This window comes from Physeter macrocephalus, chromosome 15 (assembly GCF_002837175.3).
Source record: "Physeter macrocephalus isolate SW-GA chromosome 15, ASM283717v5, whole genome shotgun sequence".
Classification (NCBI taxonomy): domain Eukaryota; kingdom Metazoa; phylum Chordata; class Mammalia; order Artiodactyla; family Physeteridae; genus Physeter; species Physeter macrocephalus.
Window position 1 is genome coordinate 66,320,488 of NC_041228.1, and position 15,960 is coordinate 66,336,447.

General features: G+C 41.1%; 1 protein-coding gene across 1 annotated transcript in view; it reads right to left on the reverse strand.

Moving 5' to 3' along the window:
• LOC102978220 (extracellular sulfatase Sulf-1) overlaps window positions 1-15,622 on the reverse strand; it is a 161,794-nt gene extending 146,172 nt beyond the window's left edge. The window contains exon 1 of the mRNA XM_055091089.1: window positions 15,448-15,622. The gene's annotated coding sequence lies outside the window, so the exon portion shown is untranslated. The remainder of the gene's footprint in view (window positions 1-15,447) is intronic.
• Between the last annotated feature and the right edge of the window lie 338 nt (window positions 15,623-15,960).

A 15,960-nucleotide genomic window follows, 5' to 3' on the forward strand; every position in this document is an offset into this window, starting at 1 on the left:
GGAATATCATCCAAGATATTTAGTGATGCCGAATCCAGTGTGCCCCCTCCAGTCTTTTTGTGAGCAGGTGGAGGAAAAACTGGCAAATGCAAAAACATATATGCTAGGGCTTCCCTGGTGGCGCAGTGGTTGAGAGTCCGCCTGCCGATGCAGGGGACGCGGGTTCGCGCCCCGGTCCGGGAGGATCCCGCATGCCGTGGAGCGGCTGGGCCCGTGAGCCATGGCCTCTGAGCCTGCGCGTCCGGAGCCTGTGCTCCGCAACGGGAGAAGCCACAACAGTGAGAGGCCCGCGAACCGCAAAAAAAAAGCAAAAAACAAAACATATATGCTAGAGAGTAGGGGCTGGGCAAAGCCTAGGAGCACAGACTGGGCAGAGAAGATGAGGAGAAAGCAGAGGCGTGGGGGACATAGCTGACCGCAGGGGCTGAAGTCTCGGAGGGATGCTGATAGAGAGGATGTGCTGAGCCCAAGACAGGAAAAAGCCTCGTTCTGCAGAATCTGCAAGTACCCGTGTCTGGGGCTGGCAAGTGCATTAGTAAGAAGAACCAGAGATTAAGAGCCCAAGCCTGAGGCAAGGGTGAGGGACAGCAGGAGGAGTGATAATGGGCAAGGCCTGAAAGGAATTGCTTTAATGCTATAAACCGGTGCCAAGTGGAGAAACCTGAGACCCGACGTGTGATTGACTTCCACGAATGCACTTTTTACCCTGAAATTCCCTGACATTGCAGTCAAGTTAAGCTGTGCACTTAAGAAGGTGTCTGTGTGCTGCGGGGGCGATGCACGGGGTAGGACAAAGGTCATATTACTAAAGCAGGAAAGAGGTAGGAGAATGTTGTCCTCTTGGCTCACCTAACTATTCTTGTTTGAGGAAAAATGGATACACGTGAATATTATTGGAAACTTTGGAGTGGGAAGAAACCACAAGACAGCTGGAATCGTGGGTTGGAAGAAAGGAGGTGGAAAAGTATATCCCGTGTATCCTGCCACTTACCTTGACCTCACATCTTCCCTGACTGGTCCCTTCCTGCATCGTCAGCCGGCATCTGCAAGGGCACCTTACATAGTAAGTCAGCTGTGTTCACCTTTTATCCTGACTGGTTATAGCAAAGGGAAAAATCATGGACTCCCAGCACTAAGACAGAGTATGACTTTTGTCATAGAGACAGGAGATTATCCAAAAAACGTTATCCGGACAGTCGAAATCTGTCAGATTATTGACAGAGCAGTTCAGGTTTCCAAGAGCTGGCTTAAAAAAATTTTTAAGTGAAATTTGGTTTCTTCTTTACATTTTTTTTTCCTGGCTTTGAAACTATGTTTTAAATTTATGTATTTATTTATTTTTATTTTTGGCTGCGTTGGGTCTTCGTTTCTGTGTGAGGGCTTTCTCTAGTTTTGGCAAGCGGGGGCCACTTCATCGTGGTGCGCGGGCCTCTCACTATCGCGGCCTCTCTTGTTGTGGAGCACAGGCTCCAGACGCGCAGGCTCTGTAGCTGTGGCGCACGGGCCTAGTTGCTCCGCGGCATGTGGGATCTTCCCAGACCAGGGCTCGAACCCGTGTCCCTTGCATTAGCAGGCAGATTCTCAACCACTGCGCCACCAGGGAAGCCCTGGGAAGCCCTGAAACTGTGTGTTTTGCTGTAAAGCCGAGGTCTGGCAAATTGAACCAACTCAATTTTTAGGTCTTGTATTTGGGTATTTAGATCATGACATCTTAGAAGCTTTTTATTAGAGAACTCCAAACATCATTTATTCACTTAACAAACATTTACTGAATGCTTAATGTGTGCCAGGGGTCGCTGCTGATACAAATAGGATGTGGTACCTGCTTTTTCAAACATATGCTTTTCCATACAAACTGTGTTCCTGGAAAGAATTCTCTTGATTGCAGAATTGAAAGATCACTGAATATATGGAAAAGAAATTGGCTAAAATATCAACTGAGCTTAAAGAAAAAAAGGGCAAATGTGGTATAGGACAGTTTAATTAATGGTAGGAGTTCGGAGTGGTCCAGGTCCTGCCTTAACCCCTATAGTTCTACACGTCAGTCAGGTTAGTCAGACTCTCAGACATGTTTCCTTGTTTGTAATGATGGGGACCATGAGAACTGCATGTCATAGAGATGTTGAACAAATTAAATTAGATAATGTATATAAAGCACTTACTTCCACACAGCAGGTAGGTATTCAATAAACCTTAGCTGTTATTATGTATAATATTAGTAAATAAAACACAGGCATCTTTTTCAGTCATTTAGTTTTGTTCTTTAAGAGAATGTTATTTGTTTCTATTACTAAGTAAAGCATGAGCCCTAGAATTTTTAGATATGGTCATTAGGAGTATAAAAGGCATTGGAATGTCAAGGGCACAAATTGGAAAGAGTATCGGTTCTGGAATTTTAGTACCTGAGTGTCTCTCTGCAGAAAATGACTGCCAGTTAAAAGCTATGAACAATAATGATACAAGTAACCTCCACAGCCTGTTTCTTAATCTGTAAAATGGGTCCAATATTGCCTGTGCTATCTACTTCATCCAAAGAGTTACGAGGATCAAATAAAATAGGATTGTAACAATGATTTAAAATCGGTAATATGATATATAAATAAATAGCTAAATAATAATTATGAGTTTTCCCTGAGCTATGGTACTGATTACTGATGACTGGCAAAAAATGTAATTGTGGTTTATAAATATTTTAAGTGGAAATTACTTTTCAGTTTATACAGGAATAGATTATAGGCTTGGAGGAAGTGTGGAGAACTAGAAGACCTGGATTCTAATCAGCTCTATTAGCGTATGCAAATTATTTAACTTCCGTGTCTCTCTATCTTTTATAAAAAAGTTTGTATTTGAAAATAATTACAAAGAAAAAATCTGAGGTTTGGAGAATTGATCTAACTTACAGAAAAGTTGCACAAATAATAGAAAAAACACTTGCATACCATTTACTCAGATCCATATATTGCTAATAGTTTGCCCCAATCTTTTTATCAATTGGTCACTCACTTTCTCTTTCTATGTATTTATGTATGTTTGCATGTATATATTTTGTTTGTTTGTTCTTCCTTGAATTCAATGAAAGTTGCATACCTCATGGTCTTATAACCCTAAATATCTTTCAATGACACAGGTACTTAGTTGGGTGACATGCTCCACAGGGTGGTAAAAATCAAATGAAATGTTGGAAAGCACCTTGGAAAGTATAAATTGTTATATAAAATTAAAAGTTTCATAAATTGGGAAAAATAAAATTTCATAAAACATCAGAGGAATTCCTAAGGAAGGACAAACTAAGGAAGTCCATTTTCAATATGTATAAGAAGCTAAAGATTGAGCAAACTTAGGAGTCTCTGTGATGAGTGAGGGAAACGAGAAAGATGCTCTTGAGTTATATTACTTCTGGAAGGACCTGCATCTTTTTTTGTGTTGTTTTTTTATTTTTAACAGTTTGCCATTTTATGTGGTCTCTTTGGTGGAGATTGTGAGCATGTGTGAGAAAAAATCATAGAAACTCAAGGGCAGTTGCTGCTCAGAGGCAGAACAAAAGAGCTGTAACGAGTTTGGGAAGAGCTCAGCTCTATTTCTTCTGGTCCTCCCTTTGAGAGTGAAAATGACCTGCTTTATTTTCATTATAAACAACAGTTGAGATACAAATAAGAAATAGGAAGGCATGTTTTATAGAAGGGGTCAATGTATAGGCTTAGTTGAAAATAGTATGAACAAAGTATTCTCAAAGACCAAAGACATAATTTTTCATAGAGTCCGTTTCCAGCACTCGCTGTGATTAAGGTTTAGCTATATGAAAAACAGATAATTATTCTGCCAAATAACCTCTACATTGACAATAGAATTCTCCCTTTCATCAGCAGATGTAATACTGGTAAGCCTGATTTCTTTATAATAATAACCAGGTTTCCAGTCACACCCTCCAGTGAACTGAAGTATAGCCAATAACTTAACAATCTGAATGCAAATACTCTTTTTCCTGTGGCATATTTCTTTCATTGCTCTGAAAATTATAATGGCTTTCTTTAGGTACTTATAACAACAAAAAGAAATCTAGGACATGTTTTGAAAACAAAACTATTTTTTCAAAAAAATCAAAACCACACTTAAGGATTCTAAGTTAATCTTTTATTTTGAATTATTAAATGTTATTCTCAATAGTGCAAGATGAAAAATGTAAGTTAATGGTTATGAAAGACATTTATAATCCAACAATGATTAATTTTACTTCCTTTACAAATAGATCAGTTTTAGACATTAATTATGTAGGTATATAATGGTATATACACTCACATAATTTATAAAGCTGTGAAGAATATGGCTCTTATACTTCTCTTGGGAAAAGTCCAGTACCTGGGGACGTATTTAAATGTTTATTTCTCAATGAGGTGACATCACTGAGGGACAGCCCAACTGATGTAAGGCAACCGGTTTCCCTAACGTAATATATTTGTAATCACTTGAAGCGTGAAGCAGTGAAGTAGGAGCTAGAAGCCATGAGTTCTAACACTGATTACTCCACTCACTAGCTCTCTAGAATCCTCTCTCAGATTCAGTTTTCTGGTGTGCAGAAATGACATATTTGCTTTGCTTACCCAAAGATTGCAAGTTCCAATGATTTAACTCAAGGGAAAATGTTTTGAGGGCGTGATGGTAAATACTGTCATCATTGCCTGGGTAACATTCTTTTGGCAAAGGTTAAAAAGTGCCTTTACAAACAAGCCTCTTGATAACAAAGCTACAAACTTTTGAATCAGTGCTTGGGTATTTCTGGTAGAATGGATTTTTCGCAAAGAATACATCTAAACAGTAAGTGCTTTTGCTGGTATTTGTTCCAGTCCCAAGAATTCTCTGCAGTCCCTGGTTTTTCATCACGGCACTAGCAAGAGGGGCCGTGGGAGAGCTGGGTTCATAGCTCCATGTTCTCCTTAGTTCTAGTGTACAACTGACGCATGAACTCCAGTTAATCCTGGTAGAATTTTACTGCCTTATACTTTTTGATAAAGCCTGGCCTATAGAACTATCTCTGGTAAGAATGAGTTTTAGGATTCTTAGGCAGGCTTCAGTTTCCTCAGATGTAAAATGAGGGATTTTACGTAGATGATCTCTAAGGTATATCTCTAATATTCTGTACTTCTATGATATTTTCTGTGCCTTTCCTGGGAAATCTAGCCTTAATTCTAATTACTTAAGAAAACTACACGACATTATATCTGGTAGCTTTGACAGAATGTGTGATAATTTCCCCTTTCTTCTAAGTGATTTAAAGCCTCTCATCTCACTGGCAAATTGTCCTACAAATGAGAATGTGATTTTGAGCCAATGAATTTTTACAGTCAAATCCCATGACAACAAACAAACAAACAACCCCCCCCCAAAAAAAAAACCAGTATGATTTACTGTGGAGTTTACAGGGCATTTTCATTTATGATATGCAGCAGATAGTGGATACTTTCATTCAGATGGGACGGGTCTATCTAGCACTGTCCTTAAAATTCTGGTCTCGCTGTAGTTTTACATGTCCTTAAAAATGGAATTGTCACGATCACCTCAGTTCAGCTCTCAATAGAAATTAATTGATAGCATAGACTCCTGAGTGGCTGGCGTGTGAGTGACACCCAGCTCTACAATTTTGCATCTAATCAAGGAAGATGGGAATTCTAGTTGGCCTATTGTCTATTTGAATCTGTTTCTGGATGGAATCCAGCTGGCTCAAATGTAGCCCTGGGACAGTGATGTGGGCAGAAGGAAAAAAATTAAGCCAGAAAACGGGTGCATGAGACAGTGCTTTCCACATTGTCCAAAGAATTGCCTGGTCTAGCTGTGAATTTACTTTTGACTAGTTGCCTAAAATTTCTCAGTGACTAAAATGCAATTTTCTATCCCAATTATCCTTGACTATTTTGTCTATGACTATATAATGAAGACCTATATATCAGATATACCATCTTGAAGCTATTCTTGATAGATGCAGAGGTTTAAAACTCAACTTCTACCTTATTGTTTCTAATAGTAAAGAGAGGGAGCAATATTAAAAATCCATGAAGAGGGCTTCCCTGGTGGCGCAGTGGTTGAGAGTCCGCCTGCCGATGCAGGGGACACGGGTTCGTGCCCCGGTCCGGGAGGATCCCACATGCCGCGGAGCGGCTGGGCCCGTGAGCCATGGCCGCTGGGCCTGCGCGTCCGGAGCCTGTGCTCCGCAACCGGAGAGGCCACGACAGTGAGAGGCCCGCGTACCGCAAAAAAAAAAATAAATAAATAAAAAAAGATTTGTCTTTGTAGTTAGTGAAAAAGGGAGTGTCAATATCACTTGTAAAATGTCATTCATACATTCTGCAAAAGGATGTCAACCAAGGTAGAAGCTGAAAGTTCTGAGCAGAAGGGACTTAAGTATTTCATCTCTTCTTGCCTCTAGACTCTAGATTGTATGTCCCTCTTCAGCAACATTTTCTTAGTTGAAAGAAGAGAATTATAGGTATTTTGCAGAAGTAGTTTGTTGTTCTTGACTTGAAAATCCCTCACTACCCTGAAGTTTAAAAACACTAGAATAGTTATTGGGTCAACTCTCTTCTTAATCTGAGAACAGATTCTTCTTATCTAAGGAGGAATATGTCATAAAAAACATCAGTTGTGTACGTCTTATGTCCGCTGATGATCAGAAAGTTAGATTTTATCTGTTTAAAATTATATTACTGAACATTTATATGCACATATATTTACCTGTGTTTGCATTATAAAGGTATCCCAACCATAGCTTGGGATATTTATGGTGCTGCAGAATGAAATTCCACTTCCAGCATCCCCATTTTCCTTAGGTGGTGTCACCATTCCCTGGCTACCTGGGCTTGAAGCCTCAGTGTCTTCTCTGTCACTTGTCTTTCCTTTGTCCTCTATTTGACCAATTACCAAGTTGTTGATATGGTCATTTAGTTCTTCACAATGTTTCTTACACCCATCCTTTCCCCATTCCCAATGTCACTGATGAGACTAGGCAACGCTTTTTTTCTTTTTTTGGACTCCTGGTACTCTCCCAATTGTGTGTTCTCTCTCTCTGTCTCTCTCTCTCTCTCTCCCCATTCCTGAAAAATCTACTGCTTAAACTTCCTAAGGCATCTATTTCAACTATGAAATCCAACCTCTCTACCTGATGTCCTGATGTGTCACCACACTCTAGAGTCTGGCCTAATTTAGCTGACATGACATGCTTAAAATAGAAAAGAGTACAGAGGAGAGGCAACCAAGGACCATACTCTTTCTCCTCCTCCTTTCTCATCTTCTCTCTCTTCCTCCATCACCCCTCTTCCCTCCCTCTTGCCCTTCCTTTCCACCCTCTCCTCTGCCGAGTGCCTCTCTTCACTGTATTCCCAAATTCCTCTCTTCACTGTATCTACACAAATCCTCTGACTCAAAAATACTATGTCTTGGCTTGAAAATGACATACACAGTTTAACTCCAAGGCTTAACTCAAGTGGTTCTTTCTGCCATCTTGGAAAAAGAATACAGCTGTTTGAATCCTAACTTCTAGGCGCTTAATTTTATTATCTCATTGAACCTTGAAAACCACACTCTGTGATCACCATATCCCCATTTTATAGAGAAGGAAACTGAGTAAAAGAGGGTAAATGAATTGTCCCCATGGAGTCTGTAAAGAATGGAGATGAATCACAGCTCTGATTCATCTGCTTAACGATGTGGAGAAAAGTCTCGCGGGGCTCTGGTTCCAGCTCCTCCAGCAGGGGTCTCTGTGGACATCCCTTTTAATTAGTATTAATAAGTGATACTTAACCACAAAATTCTTTCCATTGCTACTAGAAATTTTTTTTTGTAGGGGGTGCATTTTCGGCTCACAGCTAAACTAGAGATTCCTTCAGGGCAAGGATGGTGTCCTATATTATTTTGTACTCCTCTCAGGATAGAAATATATACACAGGAAACACAGGAAGTTCTTTAGTACACAAGGACTAAATGAATTAGCACATTGACGCAGCTTTCTTAAGCCTCTTCCTTTTGACTCCATTTAGAAGGCACCTATGGCTCTTCCTTAGACATCAGATCAACGGCCAAAAAGTCATTTAAACCGTTCGATATTGAGCCTATCCTATCCCTCAAATCTCTTTTACTAAATTTAGATGTCATATATGAAAAGAATGGGATAACACATGTGAATCCTCTAGGTGTCTCAGATAAAAAATATTACATACCCCATGCTTTTATTCGTTTGCTATATCCAGAACATTTTCTTTTTTCTTGCCAGCGTGAAGCTCTCAAGAGGAAAAAAAAAAGGAACATGTGATTTGTAGGGGACTCTTTTTGCGGGGGATGCACTTCTTATAGATGAAAGTTAAAAGCTGAAGTTTCTAGCATTTCTGGATGCAACGCCAAGCACATCTGTGTACTAGGACCTTCTACTCAGCGGAAGATTGATTATTGGCAGGTGAAGGTTAAGGGGGAGGCTTTAAACTGGCAGGAAGTCTATACAGAGGACGTGTTATAGAAAGGTGATTTTGATGCTAAGCCATATTAGTGATAGGAGTTTGAGGCTAATATCCACAGGTGCACACTTCTAAATTACCTTATCAATAAATGCACACTCTGTATGCATTTCATCTGTTCCCCCCATGGCGCTGGTATAGCTATCATCTCAAAATAGGCTACCCTTCAGTTTTATTTTAAGTTAATACAGCAGGTGTTGCCTGTGAGATATAAAACCATGCCACAGAACTGGACAATAAACAGAACCCCCTGTAATTCAGATTTCCATTTTGTTTATTAAGAACGTGCTCTTATTGCTCAGAAAAATGGGAAAATGCTTAGACTGGTGTATTTGGGGCCTCCATCAAGGGAATGAATACAGGAGGATTTTCCCGAGTTCTTGAAATAAACTTGTTTCAGGCCTATTACATATTCCATGAAGTGGAAAAGCTGCATATATTAGTAGCTCTCTTTGCAGATGGGAAAAAACCATAGAACAAAGTAATAAAAAAAACTAGTTCAGGGTTTCAGTTAATTGTAGCAATAGACCTTCTTTCTAGCAACCACACTTTGTAGCTGAGCTGAAGATTTGGACAAAGCCAACAACAGAATAGAGATGAAAACTGAGGAGAATTAAAAAAAAAAAAAAAACAAAAACAAAACCGAGGAGAATAAAACAAAAGCAAAAATACGTGAAGGTAGATGAACATCTACTTCAGAGTCAATTGCTTTGAAACAGAAAATTCAATTATTGTAGTTTTATAACATGATTGGATATGGGATAAAACAAGTCCCCTTCTTACTATGGTTCTTCTCTCACACAAGTGTCCTGTCTTGCTCATGAGTTTATCATGCGCGTAAACTTTCGAATCTTTATTTTATGTTCAACCAGAGCCATCTGGGCTCTTACCTGTTCCCAAACGCTGCCCCCACCGTCAGCCATCTAACTCTCGTGTGTGAGAATCTGTTTATTATTTTCTGAAATTTGTAGATTAATTTGGGGAGACTCTACCTTTTCACCAAGAAACACGTGTCTGCTCATTTATTCAGCATAGCCATTCAATATCAACCTCACCCACTACAGTTAATGAACAGTGACATGGCCAAGTTTCTTAGATTCACAATTTCAAATATGCAGGAATAGTTTCTTACAGATTTCTAGCTGTGTAGTAAAAAAGGAGATCAGCATATAAGAAAAGGTTTTACCTTTGAAGGTCAAGAGGAGAGCTACATTTTTTTTTTTTTAATTAACAAAGGTTTAACACACTATTGTGCAGTAGTACGTGGATCCCATATTTTGAGCAGCTAGTTTATCTGCTACAGCTAAAGATGAGGTCAAGCCACGTAACTGTTAATGCTTCGCTTTGAAAGTTCTATAGTCATGTTTGCTAGGAAGAGAGAGGCGTCTCCAGATATATTGCCTTGCCCTTCATTTAGAGGAGTTCCAGTCTCTTTCCTCTCCCTGGTCTGGGGCAGGTGCAGACCAGATGATCAGGATTGGAAAGAATATCCTTTGATCTGTCCCAAGATCCTGAAAACTGAAGCTGAATGACCAGTGTCCAAGGATGTATTTGCTAGGTGGCATTTAATGCTTTGTGAGATCACTTCTCGGTCAGCTGCCCTTCTGGGGACAGGGTACAGACAGACAGCTCAGTGTTTGACGGTGGGTGCAGAGTTTGGGAACAGGCCAGAGCTCAAGACGATTGCTTTCAGCTTTTTGTTCACTTTGGTTTAAGGGTGAAGGACAGCAAAGGTCCAAGCCCCTTGTTTTGTCTAAATGGTATCTTGCTTTACCAATTACTTCTGGAAGTTTGACCTGACTCTCTCCAGTGTTTTGCCAAGTTATTATTTCTTTCTGAACAGTGGGCCAGGAGGAAGGAAGAGGGGCACATGACCCTTTGGTGAATTCAACTCCCTGCTGGGGTCCACTGTTCGGGCCCTTTGTTCCCCCAGCCCTGTGGCCCAGCGCCTGCTCTTTATTATCCTTTAACGCAGGACCCAGGACTCCCTCCTCCCTGCAAAGGGTATTCAACTGTCACCATTGTCCCTACGGGTCCATTAACTCAGTTGCTCCAAATCCCTAAATGCCAAAAGCAGCTCCTCTGGCGCTCTCTCTACCCCTGCTCCCTTCCCCACCCCCTGCCTTTGGTGGCAGAGAAAAAAGCTAAAAGAAGACACACTTTAAATAAACAGATAGAATGAATGATTGACATGATCGAGATGAACACAGTCATGCATCCTAGATCTGTATCTACATATGCATCTACCCACCTTCTCTCTCCCCCATTTATTGCACATGTGCTGAGCTAGGTGCTTTGTGGTTTTCTCTCTCTTCATAACATCCCCAAAGAAAGTATTCCTATCTTCATTTTACAGAGGAGGGAGCTGAACGGTTAAGTCACCTGTCCAAGGCCATGCAGCTAGTCAGAGGGGGTACCTGGATTAGAACACAAGTCTGTCTGAACCCCCAAACTGTATTCTCCTGCTTCCAAAATCGTGTTTGAAATTTCACACCATAGCGGGGCAGCTAATAGATGTAATTCCTACCACGGTTTTAGAAAGCTGAAATAGGAGGGGATTTTTCAGAAAATACTCAAGCTTAATTTTGGACAATCATTTCACACATTCTGCCCAAGTGGCATTTTCCCTAAGCTGCCCAAATACAACCAATCAAGTTTTATCGTTTTTTTTTTTTTTCCATTTCTCTTATGAATGGAGAGGAGACTATTAGAGCCAGTAAATGGCTCTAAAGTGGGGTAACGAGAGAGGAAAGTGCCTTGGATGTTTGAATGTCCCTGTGCGCTAGCCAACACCCATTTACTAGTAAGGCATAAAAGTGGACCAAGCCAGTTCCTGTCTTAGGAGTCTTCACCGTACCTGAGGAGTCAAGCGATAAAAAGACAAAGTAGAAAGTAGGGCTAAAAAAAAACAAAGTAATTGTGCTGCAGTGCAACCCACAGATAACCAATAGCCTCAATGGAAAGAAAACATCACTGGGAGATGCAGTCAGGGGAGGCTTCCTGGAGGAGGTGGAACTTAAGCGGAAGCTTTGAAGAATGAGTATACAGAGGTGATGGGGATGTCCTACACACAGGCTTATAAACGTGGAACGAGAAGGAATATCTCACATGATGATAAACTCTCATTTTGCAGACAACAAGATGGAAAACTAGAGTGATTAGGGGTAAGAGAAGAGACCAGGAAGTGGGGGACATTGAGCTGGCCACTTGAGCCACAGGGAAGGGTAGACTTCTGCTGCTGTAGGGATTTGGTGGGAGATACAGTTGGAAAGTTGGGGCTGAATAACAGAGGGCCAACATGTCGGACTGAGAAATTCAAACTTTATCCTGTGGACAGTGAGGGTCCATGTGGTAATTCTCAGCTGAGAAATGCTTTGATGGAAGCCGTGTTTTAGGAAGCTCAGCCCACAACTGGTGGACAGGAGGGAAGTAGAGGCGAGAGGACCCGTTATGAGGTTGCTGTAATGACCCCCATGTGATTGGATCATTGCACTGGAGCGGTAGCTGTGGGCCAGATGTGGGTGATGCTTTAAAGGGAGGACTCACAGAATTTGATGACAGATTGGCTATGGGAGTGAGGGGAATATTAGGGAGAACAAAAAGCTAACAGGCTAATACCCCTCCTCCCCAGCATATTGAGTTTGAATTGAAAGTATTTTAAACAGGAAACATATTTCAGGACAAACTTTTCCCATAAAATATCTTCTTTCAAATATCTTTTTCCGCCCATGGATCTAACATAAAGGAAAGGTAAATTCACCATATGATCATAGACTTAATTTCGTACATGAGCCTCCTTTTCTTTAAAGTCAATAATGATGATTAAAAATAAAAATCTATTTGGAGTCAGTTCCTTAAACATTCTAATCCCCTTAAATTTACTCCATGCTCTCCCCACAAAAAATATTGCAGAGGGAAAAAAGAACCAGATGTCCTGACCTGACCCATTGGTTGGCCTCATCCACCTGGCAACGGTTGGTGAAATCTCAGTACTCAGTATTAGAAATCCTGCTTTCTGGATTCCTAAAGGATAAACCATTTAAAATCTAAAACACAAAAGAACCAAGCCCCTATCCTTTCCCACATGGGTATATAATTAAGACAGTAAATGCAAAGTGTCACACGTGCCACTCGTCTCTGCTATTACAATGGAAATGACCACAGCAATCTGCTTGAAGTCACATAAATTTCCTTAGAAGGAAAGAGCAGAGCCCTTTTAGTTCTTTGATGAAGGTTCCTGCTTATCACATACCACGAGTTCAATGATTATCTGCATTCATGTATTTTAGTTTTCCACGCCACTGTCAAATGGGTTTTGTAAGTTAATGGATCAAGCTTTCAGATTGCTTTTCGCCTCTGAGATCTGTCACCTTACTGCGTGCCTAGATCACAGGATGCAGCCACAGGGCAAGTCGGAGAGCTCCCTCAGCCCCACCCCCCAGTGATTTTTTCACCTCGCTGGGAGGGATACCCAGGGCGCTCAAACACTTTCACAGCTGTTAGAATACTGATGGGAGCTTCATGTGTGTTACCAGCACAAGTGCTGTCAGGAAGAAACCAAATGTCAAACTGAGGTATGTAGAAGTCACCATAAATATGCCTGAATGTTTACCATCTGGAACAGTGGATTTGGATTTTGACAAGAAACTGGGATTGCCCTGCGGGCAGTGTCTTGAAACAGACCCTTTGGGTTCGTTAAGTAACTTCACGTTACCTAAGCCTTGTTAGGGGGAGTAACACACAACGTTGCCTTCTCAAGGTGTGAATTTATTATTTCTCAACACTTCCTTCCTTGTTTTCATCCTGCCTAAATCCTGCGGACAGTTGACTTTTCGAGGGGGTGGAGGGGATTCTCCCATATTGCCAAAATCCTGGGCAGGCAGCCTGGTGGTCGGTCTGCAACATTAGCAACATATGCTTGTGGCAGGGGAGGGGGATTGGGGCTCCCATGGCTAAACAGGGACTTGCCTTTGTTAGATGCCATCACGCCAGATCTCCTGGAGGAAGAGCCCATTGGTGAGGAGGGACTTTACTTTCTCCTGAAATATCTCTGCTATGGTGAAAAATGGCATTGGTACCTGCTTCAGACTGTGCCTATAATCCTAATCCTGACACAATGCCAGATATTAGTTTGCCTTTCTGTCTTTATTTTTTTAAACCCCAGTTCCATTGTAAAGCTAAAATGGAATGACTGGAATTCCAAAAGACTGCAGCTTATGAACTTAGTCCTGTTTGGGTTATGTAATATTGGGAATCGGATCTTACTCAGTTGTAATAACTGCCTGGTTATTTATGAGGATATTTTCTCATTGAGGAAGATTTCTGAGACTATTTCAGAGAACACTCTGAATAACAACTAGATACTATAATAAATTCTTGCAATCTTAATTTTTAAAAAAGAGGATTAACAAACAATAATGGAAAAGAAAAAAAAATTTTTAAACAGGATTAAAAAAATCCACTCTCTTGTTGCCAAAAATATATGTAATGCAACTTGAAACATAATTTTTCAAGCATCTTTTTGCAGCTGAATACAAAAATCACAGAGCATTAGCCATAAATTCCTGTTATGCAACCTACAAAACAGCTCCTCTTTCCGAAGAGCTTATATACAGTATTATTCATAGACTCTCTCACCTGCCAAGGGTGAGGACAGTGTTGGGTTTCTCTATGCAATGTGGAAGTCCAATAGGAGAGGAATTTTTAAGCACCACAGGTATCTGAACACTGACGAGGGAGCGCAAGTCTGTCAGGGTGCAAAAGAAGTTAACTCGTGGACTCACCTTGCTGGATCACAAACTTGAAAAATGAAAATGTTATGTCTTTGATCCCTGTAAAAATAGGGCATCAACTTGAAAGGCCTTTGTTATACCACAGATTAAGCATCAGATATAAACCCCATTGCTACGTTCAGTTCAATCTAATTTTCATGGTGCTTTTGTCAGAGTGGTTAAATTAATGGCTACTCACAGATACGATGACAACTCATTTTGAGTTACAGGATGACCATTCATTTCCAGTGACTAATTTGTCATTAAAACGTTTTTTTTTAACGTTTGTTTAGAACCAAGCCAGAAAATGTATTTACATTTAATTAACACTTCAGAGAGCCTGTTTAAAAACCCATAAATGTAGGGACTTCAAGGATCCATTACAGAGATGCTCCTTTACTTTTCAGTGACTTGTAAAACTTTCACCAACAGATCTGCAAATGAATTACCTCTGTCTGCTCCCCTGCAGCTGCAAAAGGGCCGTGTTAAAAAGCATTTTCCTACTTCTTCCTACTTCTTCCTTTTCTACTTTTCTTCTATCTCTAAGCATTTTTGTTTTAAAGACGCTCCCTCAGCTGCTCCGAAGGCAGCCCCTTCTCTTAAGGAGTTTCCAACTTTAGAGTCCATCTCCAAATTGTTTTCGAAACACTTTGGTCCATCACAAATCAGACAGGATCTACATTGCAAAAATCGGGGAAGAAAGCTTTCCCATCTCTGCCAGCAACTCAGTAATAGACTCTTCAAAGAATCTTGATCAATTGGGTAGTAAAATGCAACAGTTTGAAAGTGACTTTTAATTTTGAAAGCTAAGATACATGCATTCTTGGACTTACCCATCCTTTAGGAACAATTTAGAGCTCCTGTTTTGAGTATGCAACGAGGATATGAAAGGGTGGGGACCAACACCGCTTCCAAAGACATTTTCTGAGCTACACCTTCCATAGCAAGGCTTGAGGAGTGTTAGTTCTATAAAGACAGCCAAGCACCAAGCTATGTTCACTGTTATCTGTCAGCCGTACAATAGCAGCATTGATAGGAGAGTAACAACTGGGTTTGACAAGTGTGCTGTGCTAGCATTCCATTCAAAAGTATGTTGAGAGAGAGCGAGAGAGAGAGCGAGAGAGAGCGAGAGGGAGACAGAGAGAGAGAGAGAGAGGCGCATTCAATGTCTTTTACTTTACCTGAAAAAACTGCTTTTCTTGTGGCTGCAGACAACGAATTCCTCCTCTTCTTCCCCAAGCAAGTAGTTCTCTTGCCTGCAACTCTCGCTTGGAGAAGACCACACAGCTCCGGCGAGGCAGCCTTCCTGCTCCTAATCCCCACTCAAATGTGATGACACACGCTAACCCCAACCATCTGGTGAAACACGTCCTCAAGCACTCAGCACAGTGGTGTGTCAAGACGGGCTGCCCAATCCATTTGCTGGGGCTGGGTGTCTCTCACTGACTGGAGGCTGAGGGCAGGGCTGAAACTGGAGGTCTGAGAACTCCCAGTCAAGTAACCTGAGATTTTCCGAGAGAAAGAACTGCTATAAAAAGAGAAGACGTGGGAGGTGCTAGAGAGAAGGTGGAGGGAATTAATTATGCCGGTGGCCAGTTGTGCGGTACTTTTCACAACTCCTTGTGCGCCCCGGGGGGACCGTGGGGACCCTCCGTAGGAGGCACAGAAACACTAAAAATCTTTTCCTGCCAATC